This window comes from Chelonia mydas, chromosome 2 (genome assembly GCF_015237465.2).
Source record: "Chelonia mydas isolate rCheMyd1 chromosome 2, rCheMyd1.pri.v2, whole genome shotgun sequence".
Lineage (NCBI taxonomy): Eukaryota > Metazoa > Chordata > Testudines > Cheloniidae > Chelonia > Chelonia mydas.
This window is the reverse complement of record NC_057850.1, coordinates 17,331,327-17,340,313: the sequence shown is the minus strand read 5'-3', so window position 1 is coordinate 17,340,313 and position 8,987 is coordinate 17,331,327.

Sequence of the window (8,987 nt, the reverse complement as noted above, 5' to 3'; positions counted from 1 at the left end):
TGTTGGTGGCCTATGATATACAGGAGGTCAGACTAGATCTGATGGTCCCTCCAGCCTTACATGGTATGGGTATGTCAGTGCTGCACCTGGGAGTGAACCTCTCAGCTCCCCGGATCGGTGTTGTGGGGTCCATGCTAGTGCTCTAAAAATAGCTGTGTAGACGGCGCTCTGATGTTGCAACTTGGGGTCTCATGCCCACCCCCCAGGTTTCAGAGCCTGAGCTCTAGCCCGAGCTGCAACATAGCCCCCAGATGCAGTGTAGATATGCCTCTATGACGCTACGAATGAAGAGCCATCTCCACTCATGCCTCTCAACCTTCCAGGCCTAAATTTGGGATGCAATATGGGACAAAGACTCAAAGCAAGGGCCACCAGAAACAATTCTTGCAGAAAACTAGGACCTCCTGTAACCTCAGTTCAACTCTTCTTTTTTTCTGATGTCAATTTTCAAGTATTAAAGTGATGGGAGTGGAATGGAGGCAACTTTGGGACTAAAGTGAGTGATCTCCCTCAGAAAAACACTGATAGTTGCTTGGGAATTTCTTTTCCACAGATTGCAGGCCTGTGCTACCAGAGTAGGAGCTTTGAGTCTTTGTGCCCGAAAGCAGGTTTGGTGCATCCTTGTGCATTCCGCTGCCAATGAGTCACTTGGGGAAATGTTGATTTGAGGAAAGGAGATACTATAATTTCTGCAGTATTTGTGCAATATCCTCATTCAAGCAGATATTTCAAAATGTGGATGCTGTAATCAATTTATTGTTATATTGCTCACTGGTTATTTATAATGCTTATTTGTCTGCATGATATATGTTTACAAAAGCCAGTTAGAGTGGACTGTGATATTTAGGGTATCAATTTCAAAGGAGAAAGCTTACTTTATAATCTCTTTCCCTCAAGCGCGTTTGAGCAGGGATTACTTCAGGGAAATACAGAGAAGTCAGCAAGAATGCACTCAGCAATTACTTTAATATAATCAAACTATCAAATTACTTAGGTGGCAATGTGAAATATTCCCAGGCTGGCTTCCTGATGACAGATTACAGGAATGAAAATATTTCCACGTTTGTACCATCTCACTTTTAGCTGGATTTAAAGCTAGGGAACACTTTGTTTTTTTAATTCAGGTTGAGTTTCAATATGAGTAACAGATGAATATAATATCAGAAATCAGATGTGGACGAGATCTGTTAGGTCAGCGAGTCCTTCCCTCTGCCACTGTATGTCCTTTCTAGTACTTTTTCCATTTGAATTGTAGGGTTTGATTCTCCCCCCATGTTATTCTTACATCATGTAGTTATTCCTGATTTACACCAGTGATTGTGAGGAAAAATCAAACCTTCAAGGACATAGATCTTGCTCTCTGTCTCCATGCCTTTTGTGCCATGCTGGCAGACAGCAGCCCTCATAGGGCAGCTGGGGATTCTGTTGACATGGGGGAATTCCTGGGTGGTGTAAAGCCATCATAGCTAGCTAGCTCTTTACCTCCTGCCTACAGGCAAATGGGGTGTTACTAGCCAGGCTGGGGGTGTGCTCTGGCAATCCCTAGCCTGTGGAACAGTATCAGGGAATATCCTGGTCAGAAAACACCAGAACAACCCTTTGTCATGGTTTGTTGACTGAAGAGTTAGGATTTATGCCCCATCTGGCGCTTGGTGGATGGTTGAGTCACTCCATCACACATCATTCATAATTTTGTAACAATTTGCATGTTCAAGGAGACCTTTTATCAAAACCCTGCATCTATTTTGCAAAAGTGCCTCACAGAAAGGCACAAAAGCAACTGAAGGAAGTTTCAAAGGGACTTGACTAATGACAGGCCGATGAAACTACTACTGTTGCAGTCTCCATGGAAAACTGGTTTGATCTAAACAACAAAGAACTGAAACTGCACAAGGACAAAATCAAAAATGCTATTTAGAAAAGTAATGGACCTTTCTGCTACTCAGCCAGCCTGGCCAATCCGAAATACAATTGCCATAGGGTGAGCTCAGAACAGGGAGAAGAAGATGAAACATAGGTGCTGGAAAGGAATCCTAAATTTCTCTTCTGGCATTCAACACTGAAGATCTGGTTTTCTACTCCAGCTCTGTTTGCAAAGGAGGTTGTGTCATGATGCACCAAGATGATGGGAAATTGTGAAAAATCAAGTCAGAAGACAGGACAGAATCAGAATTTTGTCCATTTTTAAAAGATCTGCTGCACTCCTCTCCAGCCAGCTCAGGATCCGTCAAACATGTGTTTTGCACATATGGATTGGTTTGATCAAAATTTCAGATGAGATTAGGTGCGGGAAAAAAAAAGGCAAGAGTGCACAAATGTCTCAAAGCAGACACCAAAGTGTGGTAGGCCTAACTAGTTATTGCACTAGGGGCTTGAGAATTGTGTTTTGGTGGTTTAGTTACAGAATTGCAATGTTTTTATTTTGCACAGGATCTGTGCCTTTCTGTGACCAATGAACAATAATATGTATGGAGCAAATCATATAGGAGTGATTCATAAAACCTTCAGGTGTTGGTTCCTGCCAATTTTGAGACAGTCACAACAATCCAGGGCAACTACTTCCTCAATGGGGTCTTCAGGCAGCAACCAGAAGCCCTGCTCCCCATCTTCAGAGTCTTTCAGAGACAGTTGGCAGACCCAGTTCCCCATCTCCAGATTCTTGCTATGGCTATGCCCGCTCCCTGCTAAGGCACATTGTCCTAAACTTCTGGAGATGACTACCTGTCTTCTCCCTGATCATGGAGGTCCTGTGCATTTTAAGCATTAAGAGCTGTACTGGGTTCTTAAAAGGTAAAGCCAGGCAGGGGTTCTTTGTGCATAAGGGCATGGCACCAGTGCTGTTCACTCTGCCGGCAGAGTGTACAGGTGGGAAGAATGCCCCTGGTGGTGCTGGGGGAAGCATGCTCAAAGGCAAGTCCTACAGCTCCCCAAGTGATCCTCCCATGCCAGCTGCCAACCCACAGCCAGTGTATAAGGCAGTTGGGCCCATGGCCCTGCTCTGCTCCTTTGAAGTGTCTATAGGTGGTGAGAATATTTCCCTGGACCTTGCACTCAAACACAAGGTCTGCTCTTATGATCTCTTCCTATGCAGGTGAGCATAGGGAAAGGGTTCCTTGAGTCTTGTGCACCTGGGAGCATTTTAATAGAGGTGTGACACACAGGATTCTCATTCCTTCTTAGGATGGTTGTTGCATGGGCACTGTTCACTGTGTGATCCTTGTCCCTGCTTTTGTATTCAAAAGTGATTGAAATTGTTGCCCTTTGACTTTTGTCAGAAAATTCTGTAGGTTCGTTTTCTGTTGCTCTCCGAATCAGACATGCCAACGACACACATTGCTGTAGTGTGAATTAGTGCTCCAAAGCCAACCCCAGGACAGAAATGCCCGTGCAAGTAGAAGTGCGAAGAGCAGAAACCTAAACTGAACCAAGACTTGAGAGCAAGGTCTGTGGTGAGCAAGGAAACTTGAGGACGTCTGGAAAACTCAACAAGAGACAACAAAAGGAGAAATTAAAGTTACAATTTGAAAAAGTAAATTTCAAAGCCCTTTCCATCTGGCTGCACTGATTGCAGTGGAGTGAGGCAAAGTGAGAGAAAGCTGAATCAAAAGGGAAATGAGACTTGTAAGACAGAAGTTGGGCCAGAGAAATGGTGTCAATTTATTGGGAACTGCAAAGCCTGCCTAAAATTGCTGCCTAAGAGGAAGAGAGAGAGGGAAATAAGAGGGTTACAAATACACATAAACACCCACCTTACTGTAGCTAACCATGCTCCTTCTAACTCCTCAGTATATAAATTACACTGATTTAGACTCTCCTACTTACTACTAGAGTGGGTGCAAGTGTATCTAAGGCAGTATAACTGAGTCTGAGTTAATATAGTGGGGTATAAGTTTGATCCCCTTTCACGTCACTTCTGCATGTACACCCACTTCCCCTCCATGCCACTTCTCTCAGGAGTATGGCTGGTAGCCTTAATATCCTGACCAAATACCACCACAGTCAGCTTAACTCAAATCTCCTTGCAGTGTCACTTGGATACAGTTTTCTTCTTCATGTCATGTCCTAAACAGTTAGGTCCTATTTCCAAATTCTACTTCAGAGGTGGTTCCACTACAGTGGTTGTTGAAGTGATCCCTGTATTTGTGAAGCTCATGGAGAGATCCTTCAAGCTAAAAGTATTTGTATTACTGCCCAATATTTGCTTTCACACATTGGAATAAGTATTTGATTTCACACATTGGAATATGCTTGCCAATTTATTTACTTTCCCTAGTCATTGAAAGGGCTACATGAAAAGACTAAAGATGACAAAGCAACTTTAAACAGGATGCTGTAGAAATTAATCTGTAACAGGTCATGCTTACCACCATGGCACCTCCTGCTGGTTGCTCTGGGAATTAGCTCAGTTCTGGCTATGGAGTGCCCTCTGCAGGTGGTGGGGGAGGGGAGATACGATTGCTCTCTATAAATATATCAGAGGAATAAATACCGGAGAGGGAGAGGAATTATTTAAGCTCAGTACCAATGTGGACACAAGAACAAATGGATATAAACTGGTCATTGGGAAGTTTAGACTTGAAATTAGACAAAGGTTTCTAACCATCAGAGGAGTGACGTTTTGGAATAGCCTTCCAATGGAAGCAGTGGGGGCAAAAGACCTATCTGGCTTTAAGATTAAACTCAATAAGTTTATGGAGGAGATGGTATGATGGGATAACATGATTTTGGTAATTAGTTGATCTTTAAATATTTGTGGTAAATAGGCCCAATGGCCTGTGATGGGATGTTAGATGGGGTATCTGGCTGGTGAATCTTGCCCATATGCTCAGGGTTTAGCTGATCACCATATCTGGGGTCAGGAAGGAATTTTCCTCCAGGGCAGATTGGAAGAGGCCCTGGAGGTTTTTCGCCTTCCTCTGTAGCATGGGGCATGGATCACTTGCTGGAGGATTCTCTGCTCCTTGAAGTCTTTAAACCACGCTTTGAGGACTTCAATAGCTCAGACATAGGTGAGAGGTTTTTCGCAGGAGCGGGTGGGTGAGATTCTGTGGCCTGCGTTGTGCAGGAGGTCAGACTAGACACTCATAATGGTCCCTTCTGACTTTAGTATCTATGAATCTATTACCTGCTCTGCTGTCTGGGACCCACATTGATCCCAGACCACAGCATCCTCTTCAGGGCACAGCCCTCTGGCTGTACCCCAACTCTGTTGCCCCCCCCCCCCATTCCAGGGGAACCAGTAGTCCTTCACTTAGCTTCTCACCACAGTGAGAAACTGCAGTCCTCTGGCTGGCCACTTCCCTTGGTGGCCAGTGGGGAAAGGGGGGGGGGGGCACACCCAGGCCCACCCACTATTCTAGGCCTCAACCCAGGGACCCTATGGCTAGCAGCCACTCACTGCCTCTCCTTACCCTTGGCTGCTACCTGCTTTCCGTGGGCCACTTCCCCATAGCCCCAGCATCTACTCAGCCCCTATATCAAGGCCACGAGCTGGAGCTGGAGCTGGAGCTGGAGCTGGAGCTGGAGCTGGAGCTGACCCTGACCCTGACCCTGACCCTGACCCTGACCCTGACCCTGACCCTGACCCTGACCCTGCAGGTAGCCAGTCCTTCCCCCCTCAAACTCCAGGAAGAGACCAGGCTCTTCTTGCCCCTGTAGCCCTTCTTATAGGACCCAGCCTGGCCCTGATTGGCTGCTTCTAAGCCTTCCTCTGATTGGCTGGGTTCTGCACAGGCTCTCTCCAGCCTACTTTAACCCCTCTTCTGCCAAAGTGGGACAACTGCCCCACTACATAATCCCTTTCCTTCTTTTGCATTCATGGTCTTTTATTTTGTGCAGCAGATTTCCTACCAAAGCTCTAAAGAGCAAGGTCTGTGTCTTCATATATGTTTGGACATTGTCTCTTGCATTCTGGGAACTATTAGAGTATAAATAATAAAGAGAACTAGACAAATGTCTCCAAGTAAGAATGATGAGTGAAGGGGAAAAAAGTTAACCCACCTCCATGATATCTGCAATTTCCTTCTAAATAATTAGATCCTGAAAACACCATTATAATTCAAAACATGATGAGGACTCCACTAGGGTAGCACTAGGGTAATACAAATAATGGAGAGGAAGATGGTGGGGCTTTACAATACATACTCTACCAGTAATCTTAGACTAATCTGCACTCTCAGGGCCAGATTTTGGATGCATGAATGCACAGGTAGGGGAAAGAGGCAAAAGAGCCTTCTCCCCCTACACTCCCTATGCTGGTGCCAGACCCAGCTGCAGATTAGGAACTGCTGATCCCTGCTAATGCTTCTCAAGGTGTATGGGAGGGGGTGGGGCCATGCCCCTCCCCCACCAGCCAGCACAGCTATGCATCTCCAGAGATCAACAGAAGCTGCACCATCTTAAAGGGTAGCAAACTGGTGTCTTCCCCCTGTGCACAAGGGAGCTCCTGGTTCTCCCAGTGGGGCAATGTGACTACAGCTTCCCCTACGCATAGAGCTATGCCCACAAACCCAACTCCAGCTTTGAAGAGTAAGCTTCTCAGTGCTGAGACCTGTGTTTATTTCTAGAAATGGGCAAAATTCCAAACAAAAATTATGGCCCCTGGATTCAAATCCAAATTCCACAAGTGGCCATTGTCTTTAAGGGCCAGATCAAGGCACTGTATCGGAACACAGCCAACCTTCATGGGGGTTCTAAATCTGAATCCAGACCCAAATGTTGTGTCCATGGTCATGTGTCATGGTTTCTGGCTGTATGGGTAATAACTCTAGGGACAGGTATAAAAGCCATGGAAAAACATTAGCTGGATTTCCAAATAACATTCCAGAGGTGGCTTTTGATTCAACACTCAATGTCAATTTCTTTAAAAAGAAGTTATCTCCATGCTCTCAGGGGGGGACTTTTGTATTTCCTTTTACATTCAGTTGTCCAAGAATACTGGTTTGATGAAGCCTGTCATATGGTATGACCCTACTTTTCTCTGTGTACTGTTCTCCACTCTACCCTTGCCTCCCTCCCACCTCATCTTCAGCCTTGTCCCAGCTGAATTGCAGCCCCTGAGTCAGACGTAGTTTCCCAAAGTGACATCAGTTCAATGATCCTTGAAAATAGCTACAAGTCCAGTGACCTTTAAAAGCCAGGAGCCTGCATGATAACATCTCTACATTGCAGTCTGCGGTATAATAGGGTCTGATTAGAAAGGAAATGTACTACCAAAGGTTTACAAACATGAGTATACATGTTTATTGATTGATGACAAACCAAAGCATCAACCTCATTGTTAATTAAATTGCCAATGGTAAAAACCTCTATTTTTAAACAACTGGATTTTGTTTTCTGCAAGGATTTAGTGATTTTTTAAAAATAGCATAAAAACATGCAATAGGGTGTTGGGGATTTCTGCTGACTCATTTGATCTGCAGATGCAGAACCCAGCATGAAATTCTGCTGACTTATTGTGGCAAGTGTTGCTTGTTAACTCCATCGTGGATATAAGGCAGATGGGAGTGCCTACTGGTGGCAAAAGAACTAGAGAGGGAGGACAGAGCAAGATCTGGAGGGAACTCTAGGGACAGCCAAGCTCAGGGAAGGAAGATGAAATTGAGGTTTATGTTGTGCTGTTGTTTTCTGTGTTTCTAGTGAAGACAACCCGTAGGAAGGGGAAAGAGTTTTAACCCTGGCTCATGGTTTGTGGAGAATGGGACAGAGACTCAGCCTGTTCACAAACCACACGTAGATTTTTGATGTGGGATAGTCCTTGAGATGAGTTTCAACCACAAAATTCAGAGCCAGACCTAGATTTTTAAACCTTCCAAGTGTCTGGGGTGTTTGGATTTCATGGTCAGTTCAGCCCATTAGGGACTGCCATGGAGTAGCCACAAAACCTGGATCTGGATCCAGGTGCAAACTGAGCCTGGTCTCAAAATTCATAGATAAGGTATTCAGTGGGACCTATCTCCACTTAATTATTAAGGAAATGAGCTCCTTGCTACAGGCAGCTACTACAAAAATAATACAGGTAACTATATTCACTTTGTCCTAGGAATACTCATGGCTAGTTTCTTTGGGTGTTGTGCCTGTATCAGCGAGGAGCAGTTCTGATGCTCCCGGCTTTAATCAAATGCTGCCTTACCGAGAAAGGAAACCGACCCAGAAACATGAGATAAAGAGGTTAGAGAGGAGAAATATACTTTTAATCTGTTTCCTATATTTCCTAAAATGAACTCCAGGCATGTGATGCATTTTGCAAATGCATCAGCAGCAGCAGCATGCATACAGCACAGAGCTCCTGTGCCCGGCCGGCACGCTGTCAGCCTGTATTTGCTAGCTAGCAAGCCAGCAGCAAGGGTTTTCTGCAGATCAGAGCTCTTGCAGGGAGTGAGTGAGACAGTATAGTCCATTGACTATGAATAAATTGGACGCATGCTCTGTTTCCCTGATCAGCCTTATCCTCTGAGGTGTGAATCTGAGGCAGAGGTATGTAAAAAGGAAGTTTACCAGACGCATCTTTCAGAAACTGAGGCACTCAGCTAAGGCTGCTCTCAGCTCTATCTGTCCCTCCATAGTGTTGGCAGAAGCAGAGCTATTACTCTGAGAAACACAACTGGCTTGTGGACAAATCAGGTGGAGAATAATAACTTGTGATCGAGATGCCCACAGCTGACTGCTCACTTACTCATAAAGTAATGGGTTTTCCCTGACACCTGCACCACAGATCCTCTCATGGATATAAGAGCCCTGTGACCTGACTTCTAGAAGAAGAAGAATGAGAGAAGCAGAGGCTAATACCCAGAATGACTCTGGGCTGTGGATGGGGGAGGACACAAAGAGATTTCCCCTCTGTTGCTCACCCCATGCAAGTGCCAGGAATAACTGCACGGGAATGCAGTGACTTCTCCCTCTGTGCTCCCAGAGGTACAACTATCCCAAAGAGGACAGGGAGAAGTTAGGGACATGGCATTGGTCTGTAATGGGAGCTGGTTGCATCA